Source organism: Oryzias melastigma, linkage group LG1 (assembly GCF_002922805.2).
Source record: "Oryzias melastigma strain HK-1 linkage group LG1, ASM292280v2, whole genome shotgun sequence".
Classification (NCBI taxonomy): Eukaryota; Metazoa; Chordata; class Actinopteri; order Beloniformes; family Adrianichthyidae; genus Oryzias; species Oryzias melastigma.
Window position 1 is genome coordinate 7,944,232 of NC_050512.1, and position 11,696 is coordinate 7,955,927.

General features: G+C 41.3%; 1 long non-coding RNA gene across 1 annotated transcript in view; it reads left to right on the plus strand.

Moving 5' to 3' along the window:
* Nucleotides 1–10,416: 10,416 nt before the first annotated feature.
* LOC118598687 overlaps nucleotides 10,417–11,696 on the plus strand; it is a 4,769-nt gene continuing 3,489 nt past the window's right edge. The window contains exon 1 of the long non-coding RNA XR_004947783.1: nucleotides 10,417–11,477. This is a non-coding gene — a long non-coding RNA (uncharacterized LOC118598687). The remainder of the gene's footprint in view (nucleotides 11,478–11,696) is intronic.

The window sequence follows — 11,696 nt, forward strand, 5'->3', positions numbered from 1 at the left end:
ATCAGCACTCTTTAACGTTGCTGCGAGACGCTCCACAGGACTGCCACAGGTAGCTCTTGCAACTGGGGTGTAGAGGTCTTCTCTATTCTATAGTGTTATCTCTCAGCCTTCGTATGCTCCATCCTTAAAAAAAAAAAAAAGTCTCCCTGTGGGCTCACCCCTGCTGCACACCTGTGCTCAATTCACCAGCAATGAAGTGGTGCGTTCAGGGGCCCTCTGAATTATAAAACACAAGGTTACTAAAAATGGAAAAAGAAAAATACCCATTACACCCAGTTAAATAATTGGCACAACAATCCTTGGTCATCATGATGAAAAGCAGGGAGTAAGGATCCCCCCCTGCTGTCGGGTTCCTGGTTGCCCTCTCCACGCCCCTGGTTTTCTGCTCACCTGCATCCTATCACCTCATCAGCCTGGAGGCTTCATCTACCCACCATGACCTTCAGTCGCCGTCAGTCCGTCTGCTTCATGTGGTAGAGTATACTGACTCCTACTACGAATTAGGCCACAGTCTATGTGTAGTTTTCGTTGCTCCTCAAGCTCATCATCTCTCCGTTGCATATCCAGATGTCACCACCATCCGCGGCTCCAAGTTAACCGGCCCAGACTCCAGATCATCGCCATCCACCGCTCCACACAAACCAGCTCGGACTCCAGAGTACCACCATCCACTGTTCCACGCAAACCCACCCGGACTGCAGAGTGCCGCCATCCAACATACCACATTAAACTTTTACTAAACTCATCTCTGTCTCCCGCCTGCTTTTGGGTCCAGGACTCTCACTAACCTAACACCTGCAGACAGTGTGATGCTGTTTGATTTGTTGTTCCCTCCTTGTACAACAAAAATCATTGGAAAAAAAAGTTTAACACCCTGTCTTGTGGGTTCTAGATGACCCCCCTACCAGCGTTAGCATGGCTAGGGTAAGCACAAGGATGATTCTCTGAGAAAAAATAAATAAATATTGTAAGACAAACAATAAAATATAAACACCAGAAGTTTACCCTCCTCTTTTTTCCAGGCTTGGGACTGGCAAAGTGACTTGTAAAAAAAAATCACTAAGGCAGAGTTACTTGCGTACGGAAGTCGAAAACGGTAGAGCCGTTTTCGACTTCCGTACTTATTTAGTTTTTATATATCCCTACATTGTTGTACTAAACATCAACTATTACTACTACAACTACTTCCTACTTACGTACTAACCTACTAGCAACTAACCTACTTACTAAATTAGAAATGGCGTATATTTATACATGGGCAGGCAGTGTGGGCAAGGGGAGAATTGAACCCGCAATCCTCCGATCAGGGGTCGATCGCTCTACCGCTCCACCAAGGCCGCCCTTCTACTAGCTTGCTAACTAATTACTTACTCACTAATAACTTGCTAACACCTATGTAACTCTTACTAACTTAATAACAATTATCTTACTGACATCTAATACTAACAAATAATTTCTACAGTTTTAATCCTTTGTATTTCAAAGGATTATTGAGCTAAAGTTATTTCAATCTAATCTAAATCTTACTTTAGTACAGGAAGGTTAATTTTCGGAGAATGGCCATAATCTCCTGAAAAATCCTCTTATTCTTGATAAGAAGGATTTATTAGTTTTGGTCGCAGAAGACGGCTGTTTCTCTCCTCCCTTTTTTACTTTTATAGTAGCGTTACTGTTGACTACTATATTTCTTGAAGTTTTGATGTTGACCTTTTGGGCCACTCTGTGTGGTCTTTTGGTTTTTTCATCATCATCTGTACAGCAGGACCTCACATTTGCAGCAGTTTGTTGGGTTTTCTGTTTGGGTGATGTTTTATTTGATTTAGATTTGCTGCTGTCTATGATCCTTAATGAGTCTATTATGTATATTTCCTCCCCCTCTGTGTGGGGTCTTTTGGTTTTTTTATCGTCATCTGTACAGCAGGACTTCACATTCGCAGCAGTTTGTCTGGTTTTCTGTTTGCGTGATGTTTTATTTGATTTAGATTTGCTGCTGTCTGTTATGTTTATTCCATCCTCCACTGTGTGTGGTCTTTTGTTTTTTCTATCATCTGTACAGCAGGACTTCACATTTGCGACAGTTTGTCGGGTTTTCTGTTTGCGTGAGGCTGTCTTTGATGACGTTGCCATGTTTATCCCTTCAGAAGATCTGCTGCTGTCTACGATCCTATTTGAATCTTTCCTGTTGATTTTATCCTCCACTTTGTGTGGTCTTTTGGATTTTTTATCATCAACTGGACAGTGGGACTTCACATTGGCAACAGTTTGTTGAGATTTTTGTTTTTTTGGTGAGTTTTGCTCAGGTAATGGACGCTGAGACTTTTCCGTGGCTGCACAGGGGGGAACTCTATTCTTTTTTAGGTACTTTTTCTTTGTTGAAGCTTCCATGTTCACCCCTTTAGAAGATCTGCTGCTGTCCAAGATGCTCCACAAGTCTGTCAGGTCGATCTCGTCGTCCCATTTTTGTGGTCTTTTGGATTTTTTATCATCAACTGGACAGTGGGACTTCACATTGGCAACAGTTTGTTGAGATTTTTGTTTTTTTGGTGAGTTTTGCTCAGGTAATGGACGCTGAGACTTTTCCGTGGCTGCACAGGGGGGAACTCTATTCTTTTTTAGGTACTTTTTCTTTGTTGAAGCTTCCATGTTCACCCCTTTAGAAGACCTGCTGCTGTCCAAGATGCTCCACAAGTCTGTCAGGTCGATCTCGTCGTCCCATTTTTGTGGTCTTTTGGATTTTTTATCATCAACTGGACAGTGGGACTTCACATTGGCAACAGTTTGTTGAGGTTTTTGTTTTTTTGGTGAGTTTTGCTCAGGTAATGGACGCTGAGACTTTTCCGTGGCTGCACGGGGGGGAACTCTATTCTTTTTTAGGTACTTTTTCTTTGTTGAAGCTTCCATGTTAACCCCTTTAGAAGACCTGCTGCTGTCCAAGATGCTCCACAAGTCTGTCAGGTCGATCTCGTCTTCCCATTTTTGTGGTCTTCTGGTTTTTTTATCATCAACTGGACAGTGGGACTTTACATTGGCAACAGTTTGTTGAGGTTTTTGTTTTTTTGGTGAGTTTTGCTCAGGTAATGGACGCTGAGACTTTTCCGTGGCTGCACAGGGGGGAACTCTATTCTTTTTTAGGTACTTTTTCTTTGTTGAAGCTTCCATGTTAACCCCTTTAGAAGACCTGCTGCTGTCCAAGATGCTCCACAAGTCTGTCAGGTCGATCTCGTCTTCCCACTTGTGTGGTCTTTTGGATTTTTTATCATCAACTGGACAGCAGGGCTTCACATAAAGAACTTGAGGTTTTAGTTCTCTTGATGAGCTTTTCATCGGTAACTGAAGCTCAGACTTTTCCGTGGCTTCACAGGGTGGAAGTCCATTTATTTTGAGAAACCTTTTCTTTGTTGAAGCTTCCATGTTCCTGGTCCTAGTCTCATCAGTATGAGTTTTATAAGCGTCCTGTTTTCCTGCAGTTGACTGTGCTGCAGGAAACGTAGAAATTTCTGATCTAGTTTCCCATTGCACAGTTTTGTCATCTTTTGTGTCTGTGTCAAATTCTATCCTTGTGGTGTCTTGGCAGACAGACATGAGTCTGAATGCTGATGCTCCATAAGGATGAAATCTACATTTAGACAGATGTTTCATTGTAATAAAATCATGTCTTAGCGCTTCTTCTGGAGTGATCCTTTTCCTTGAATTAACACAGAGCATCTGCTTTAATAAGGATTTGAACTCTTTCTCATCTTGAAGCTCCAGAGAATCACAGCTCCATCTATCAATGTTAAGCCGATCATCTAGTGTGCCAATATTCATGACGCTATGATCTGTCAATTTCACGTTTTTATCCTGATACTCTGAAGGAGTTTTGAATCTTAGATTACATCCGTCCCAAACAAAGAACTCTTTCACTCTTAAAGCATTCCGTAAAACTTGCTGTGGGAGGGTTCCTTGCATTTGAATAACGCTTGCAATATAATCATATTCAGACGTTACCATAAATAGGTCTCTAAATAAATACATAAAAGCCAAATTACATCCAAGACTCCACATGTCCACACTTTCATTCTTTGGGAGGCCAAAGACAACCTCTGGGGCTCTGTAACCCACATTTTGAATTTCGCTTAATTTACACAATTTGTATGTATTTCTTGCCAAACCAAAATCAATGAGCTTTACCTTGAAAGGGTAGTTAGCATGATCTACAAACATCACATTGTTAGGTTTGATGTCAGCATGAACAAGTCCCATCGACTTTAGAGCTTTTAGAGCCACCAGAAGCTGCTGAGCAATCGGTCGTATTTCAGACACTGTCATTGGCCTCCGGCTTTGCTGACACATGTAATGTAAAATGTCTTGGTCTAGTTTCTCAGTTACAATACAGTGTTCGTATTGCAAACTGAAATGTTCCACCAATTTCAAAAGGTTATTTTTGTCCGGATCCGCATCTTTGATTTTTTCTAGAATATTTGCTTCATGCAGTGCTAAGCGCTCTCTGGAAAGTTTCACTGCCACTTGATTTGATGTGGGACATTGTCGATAGATGACTACTGTCCCAAAGGTCCCCTGACCCACACAACGCACTTTTCGGTAAATATGCTGGCTACTTTTAAGAATAATGGGAGAACGATCAATAATTTTTGGACCTTCCATTGTTTACCGACGATCAATATGTCTCGAGTATTTTCTCTTTCAGATGTACCTTTCACAGAAGAATTACCTTCAAGACAACTTTAGACCTGCTTGTAAGTTAAACAGTGGGATAGGTCATTTCAGTTTGTGTAAAACAGTGTAATGATGACATGACATGACCTCATCATATCACCTGATGACATCACTGTTGAAATGTTTTCTGATGACATCATCAAAGCCAAAAGGTCTGGTGATGACATCATCAAAGCCCAAATTCTTCTTATGACATCATCAAAGCCAAAAGGTCTGGTGATGACATCATCAAAGCCCAAATGTCTGCTGATGTCATCATAGCACTTTTTTGGTGTTTTTTTCAGCACCTGTGCATGCAGGGGGGTGGGGGGTTTATAGCCAACATTTTTTCCATTATCTTTGCAACATGCTAAAATGTATGGCTTTAAATTATGGATAGAATAATACTAAAATGTGTTATTTATGAATGTATTATAAATATATAAATGAAGGCTTTTGATCTAATTTGGACTTTGGTTCAAACAACTGGAGTAAAATATCTACCACAAACAATTATTTCAACAGTTCAATCACTGATTAATTTTTTTCGATTAGTCAACTAATTAGGTTGCGTGTAGACTGGATGGAAAACACACATCTTAACTGCTCTTAGCTTTAAACTTGAAGTTTTTAAGCTATAAGCGTGCGGCTGCACTGTCGCTGCTGTCCACTTCATGACTCTTTAGGACTCTTTAGGTAGCAGATCATGTGCAATTACCTTTCACGAGTAAATTCTTGCAATATTTTGGTTATTAGAGCATTTTTAAGTTCAATAAGTGTAATAGTAAACAGTTTTGTGGCTAACAGTGAAATGCTAAAAAGTGCTAAAAAGTGTTCCTCCTTCGTATTATCTTTTGCTATATTATTAATCTTTTTCCCACTATCCAATTTCTAAGGTTTTCGATTGTTGTGGATTTAGAGAGGGGATCGGAAGCTGCAATAAGATGAAGGGAGTATTTTGTTGTGATGGAGTTCTCCAGGCTCCGCAGGGAGACCTTCAAGATGGAGGATTTGGACAGGACAAGGTAGAGAGTATGTAAACCTGTCTGTCTTCACCTTTCCATCACATATCCAAACGTGATCTTGATCTTAAATTATAATATATACTGCTCGCAAAATTAAAGGAGAACTTAAAGAAACACATTAGATACATCAGATCTCAATAGGAAGTTGGATATCTATACAAATAACAGTGCCTTAGGAACAAAAGGATGCCAAGTCTTTTAATGGAAAGAAAAGTTTTCAGCCTACAGAGGCTCAATTGTGTTGACACCATAAAGTCAGAGTGAAATAAAGATGTGGCAGGCTAGTCATTTTTTTTCCAAAACTTAATTTCTGCAACTCAAAATGCTTTTCAGTATCTTGTGTGGCCCCCACAAGCTTGTATGCATGCTTGACAACGTGGCGGCATGCTCCTAATGAGACGACGGATGGTGTCTTGTGGCATTTCCTCCCAGATCTGTGTGAGGGCATCCCTGAGCTGTTGTACAGTCTAAGGAGCAACCTGGCGGCGCCTAATGGACCCAAACATAATGTCCCAGAGATGTTCTATTGGGTTTAAGTCAGGGGATCGTGAAGGCCATTCAGTTGTTTCAATTCCTTCATCCTCCAGGTACTGCCTGCATACTCTTGCCACGTGAGGCCGGGCATTGTCGTGCATTAGGAGGAAACCAGGACCTACTGCACCAGCGTAGGGTCTGACAATGGGTTCAAGGATTTCATCTGGATACCTTATGGCAGTCAGAGCACCATTTCCTAGGCAGTAGAGGTCTGTGCTTCCCTCCATGGATATGTCTCCCCAGACCATCACTGACCCACCACCAAACCTGTCATGTTGAACCACGTTGCAGGCAGCATAACGTTCTCCTTGTCTTCTCCAGACTCTTTCACGTCTATCACAGGTGCTCAGGGTGAACCTGCTCTCGTCTGTGAAAAGTACAGGGCGCCAGTGGTGGACTTGCCAATTCTGGTGTTCTTGAGCAAATGCCAGTGGAGCTCCACGGTGCTGGGCAGTGAGCACAGGGCCCACTACAGGACGTGGGGCCCTCAGGCCACCTTCATGAAGTCTGTTCCTGATTGTTTGGGTAGAGACATTCACACCAGTGGCCCTCTGGAGGTCATTCTGTAGGGCACGAGCAGTGCTCAGCCTGTTCAGCCTTGCACACAGGAGCAGGTATCGGTCCTGCTGAGGGGTTGAGGACCTTCTACGCCCTGTCCAGCTCTCAGAGAATAACCACCAGTCTCCTGAAATCTCCTCCATGTTCTGGAGATTGTGCTGGGAGACACATTAAACCTTCTTGCTGCAGCACGTGTGGATGTGCCATCCTGGAGAAGTTGGACAACCTGTGCAACTTCTGTAGGGTTAAGGAATCTCCTCATACTGCCAGTAGAGATAATTATCAAGCCAAAATCAGCACGAGTGGAAAACCAGCCAAAAAAGATCAAGAGGGAGAAACTTGAAATGACCTCCACATGTAACACCAGTCCTGTTTTGAGGGTTTTCTAATTGTTGCCACTGAAGTGCACCTGCTGTTAATTCCATGAACACCAATACAGCTGAAATTGATTAATGAGGCCCTCAGCTGCTGAACCATCAAGAAAATTATCAGACGGGTTTAATTCAATTCATGCCAGGCCCAATAAATAAAAGTGTTTCTTTAACTTTTGTGAGCAGTATGTATATGTCCTCCATCATGTGAAAAATGCTACAAGAACATGTTAAAAACACCCAAAACATGATTTTTATTGGAGTGGGTGTTTAAAAGTATATTTTATCCTAAAGGTTAATCTAGTAATTTATAGTAAATGTTTTAACCACTATATGTTTGTGTATTGTAATATATTTTGAAATAATGAAAGATTTCAAAAACACTTTAAGTAACTAAAACATACTTTATGTTTTCAGGCATTTTAATCATCATATTGATAAAACATTTTCTTTTGAAGGTTCCTGTCAGTCATCGGCTTTGTGGTTCATGTGGACACATTGTTGGCAGTGACTCTTGAACAGGTTCAGCGTTATGTCTGCACATGGCTTCAGCCAAGACCACTTGGAGCTTTCCTTCAGCTCAGTCAGAGCATCAGGTAGATGCACAACAATAAGAACTGCCATAAAACTATTTTTCAGAACAAAATCAAACAGCTTTTACCCACAGTCTGTCTCAGCCTTAAATGTGGACAGACAAGAACTCCTTATTTCTACTGTTTTACATATTTCATTGCTAGCTACCTCTTCTCTTTTTTTCTCTTTCTTGGATTTTTTGCACACGGGAACTGCTGCGGATCTTTGTTTTCTGTACAATGACAACAAATGTCATGGTCGCGGAGCGAAGCTGACCCATATGGTGGAACCCGGCAGGATTACGGGAGGTAGAGGAAGTTTGACAGTTAGTTTATTGTCCGTGGTTATTTTGGAGCTGATGCCCAGACAGGAATGGAATAGAAGACATGAAACGAGGAGGAGATCCGGAGCGAGAGGCTGATGGTGTGTGGCGTGACTGACGAGTTTACTCCGCGTGACGAGATGATGACTGGAGTCAGACCCAGGTTGGCACATGAATGATGAACCTGGGGACAGAGATTTCTGAGAGCTTTGGCGAAGATTAGCGACTTAGTACTGAACATATACTAGAGAGGCCAAATTACTGCACCAGGTAATGTAATGAACTGGTGATGAATGCTGGAGCAGGCCCCCATTAAGTAGTGAACGGGTGATGTCCAACAGCCGGGTCCAATTGAAGGAGCAGAGGGAGCACCATAACAATGAAGCTATTCTGATTTTCATCTGTTAACAATGGACAGATGGCATTTTGTCTCTCAAAACAGTAAAATTAACAGTAACAATACAATATAAACATTAATGCGTAGTAGAACAATATATCATTATGAAAAAGTAAAGATGAATTAAAGTGCATTTTAGCTACACAAATGACATGTGGCCAACGTGGATTTGGATCATTAAAAAGCTGCAGAAAAATGATTTAATGTGCAGGGCAGTTCCAGGGCATTCTTCACCGTTTGATGGTTCACTGTGGTGTCTCACCAAGTTGGTCAGGAAACATGCAGCATCAGATGAGACTGTCTCCCTGTCAGCTGCAGACATGCTCTCGGCTCTGATGTCAGAGGAAGATCTCCCATCCTCATCCCCATGTATTCCTGCAGTCATGTGACCTCAGCTACCTGCTCGCCTGCGTTCAAAAGTCAAACTCTTCATCTAGTTCTGTGTCTTTTCAATCTGCTGCAGCCACAGACTGGAATGATTTACAAAAAAAAAAACCTCTTAGATTGGGCACTTTATTTTACATGATGATTTTTAAATACGTCTTTACAACCATTTTAAAGATAATTGCTGCTGTTACACAGTGTGAGGATTTTAGGGTTTTATACTTTTAGATTGTGTTTTTTTCCTGATTCTATTTCATTTATTTCTTGTTCTTGTAACCCCTCTCTTTCTTTTCTCAAAAGGTCTTGCCTTTTGGAAATCGGTTGTAAATCGGAATGATGTTCTTTATCTGTCCTGCCTGGATAAATAAAGGTTAAATAAAAAAAAACATTTCTGGATTTATTGTCAGATAAAAACTGTCCTGTGAAGTGTGCTGTTCAGCTGCTGTGCCTTCATCCTTGGATCAGAGCTTCCATCTGCTTCACCAGAAGAACAGAGGTAAACTCAGAGGGACAGTGAAGGTGGTCAGAGCAGGAGATCATGTGATGCATCAGAGATCTACAGAGAAACGCGTCAGTGTATCAGTCTTTTTGTTCCAGCTGAAATTGGTTCAGAAAGGTGCTTTTAAATATTTATGCTTATTCAGATATGTGAATGTCAGCATTTCCTGTTCTGCGGTTTTTAAATGTTTTTAAAAAGGAGCGCAACTCCTGTTTGAGCTGGAATTTATTAAAGGCACACACAACTGGAAGATATGCGGTAATTAGGTTTTTTTGCTGATCATCACTGGCTCAGTTTGGAAATTGAGTGTTGTGTTAGTCTGGAGGCGGAGCTGTCAGAGCAGACTCTTCCTGGAGGGAGCGGTTGGCATCGTGCTTACACCAGCACGTTTCCAACCGCTCGTTTTCGTTGGTGTGGGAGGGGCTGCTGCAGACAGTGCAGGTTTTTAGAGGATTACTCTCAAATGCATGAGTGGATCAAAATGCCGCTTTGAGGTAAACTTGAAGTGTTTAAGCTATATGCTAACTAAAATTAAAGACAATAGTTGATTAAGCCTTTAATAAACCATGCAGCTTTTATCCTTCATTTGTTTCTGGCATTTAAACAAGACTTAAATCTGAAAAACTAAATAAAAATCTGCAACTCTTTTTTTAAAGCTTTAAATCAAATTTAATAAAAATATATATAGTATGTGAAAACTTCTTGACCTCCTTAATGTTTTGGTTATTGTGCTGCTTTTTGCAACGTTAGGTTACATTGAATTGTAGCTTGATGCAGCTAATGGAACTCTACACTCGTCAATTAAGCTCTGGACTTTAGGCTAGCTCACTATTTCATTTCTGGGGCTCGTGAATAGTTTTCACATCTCTCCATAACTCCGCGGCAGATCTGCGCTGACACAGTGCCTCTCTGCCTGCGTGGTGAACTTTTCAATCCGTGCTCTTCGAATCAAACGATGTGAGAATATGAGTGAAGCTTTGGCTGAGCGGCTCATTCTCAGGGTTAATTCATATATTGCGCCGCCCTGGTGGCGATTGGTTCAGAGAATGCTGATTCTGTAGCATTCAACCCCCAGACAGAGAGATACTGTCTCTACGGATCCGCTGCAGATCTTTTGGTTTATCTCCGTACAGCCCGTTAATGACAGCCACACATGATCCTTTTAAACCCATGAAACTACCACGGCAGAGCTTGCTCTTCCCGCTAATCTTATCTTAGCTTTGCTAGACGAAGCTCTCTTTAGTCACAACGTGCTTCCTCTTTAGGTGTTCATTCATCACCATAGTGGTGCCATGGAACACGAGTTCTGCCTTGCAGATATTGCATTGGACATTTTTTCCTTCTATTTTTCCCAAATCGCTCAACTTCTTATGTTTTACCATATTTTCAAACTCCATTAGCGTGTTGTTATGGTACCCAAGCCCTCCCAGAACTTCCTGTTGAGGAAGCAGAGGCTCTTTGGAGCATGTATGTGCACACGTAACACCCTATTCAATCATCAAAACTGACTGGAGACTGTTTTTAGGGATCTTCATCCGAATTCTTTTTACATAGACATTTTTGAGAAGGAAGCTGTAATCACAGACTATCACAGGCTATAATGTGTTGAGTCACCTGCTGTCACTGTCACCTACCGTTCATAAACATGGTTGCTCTAAATAAATGATTGTCTTTTTATTAGAAATCCTTTGTTTAGATAGTTTGTTGGGGGCAGCTGGGTTTTTTTTTTTTAACCTTAACTGGGGGGCAAAAAAAGGAGAGAACAGTTGATGGAGAATAAGGTGACATCTTGTCTGTTGAGTTTAGTCTTTTTCTATGTTGACATCTATCACTTTCTTTTGTTTCAATATATTTAGCCAAAACTAACAATGCTCTTGTTGTTGGTTATACTACTGGAGTTTCTAATCTTCTAAGCCTTTATTTTTCTCTACTCTTTGTTGGACAGCTCTGATCTCATTCCTGGATTAGCTTTTAAGTCCCGCTGCTCTTGTTCCACAGGGAGAAGTGGGTCAATGGGTAAGTGGGGCATTAACCGGCGTGAAGCTTGTACCTTTACGGATGCAACTTCAGTAATCAGGTCTGTCTGATGAGACTGTCCCACTCTGCTGCTGCAGGTCTGGTAAGCATTGTTTTTTACATTCCATTCATCACTTTTGTAAATGTATAGGCTGCTTTTTACAACTGAGAAAAACATGGGGTCAGATGCGCCAGATCTTTATTACTGCTTAACTTGGAATTCGAACCCATGATGCATGGTTGCCAGAATGGATGTTGAAATTAATTACACTGTAAAAAAAAATTTTTGCTTTTAGTTCTTTCAACCTATTTTTGTGAGTCA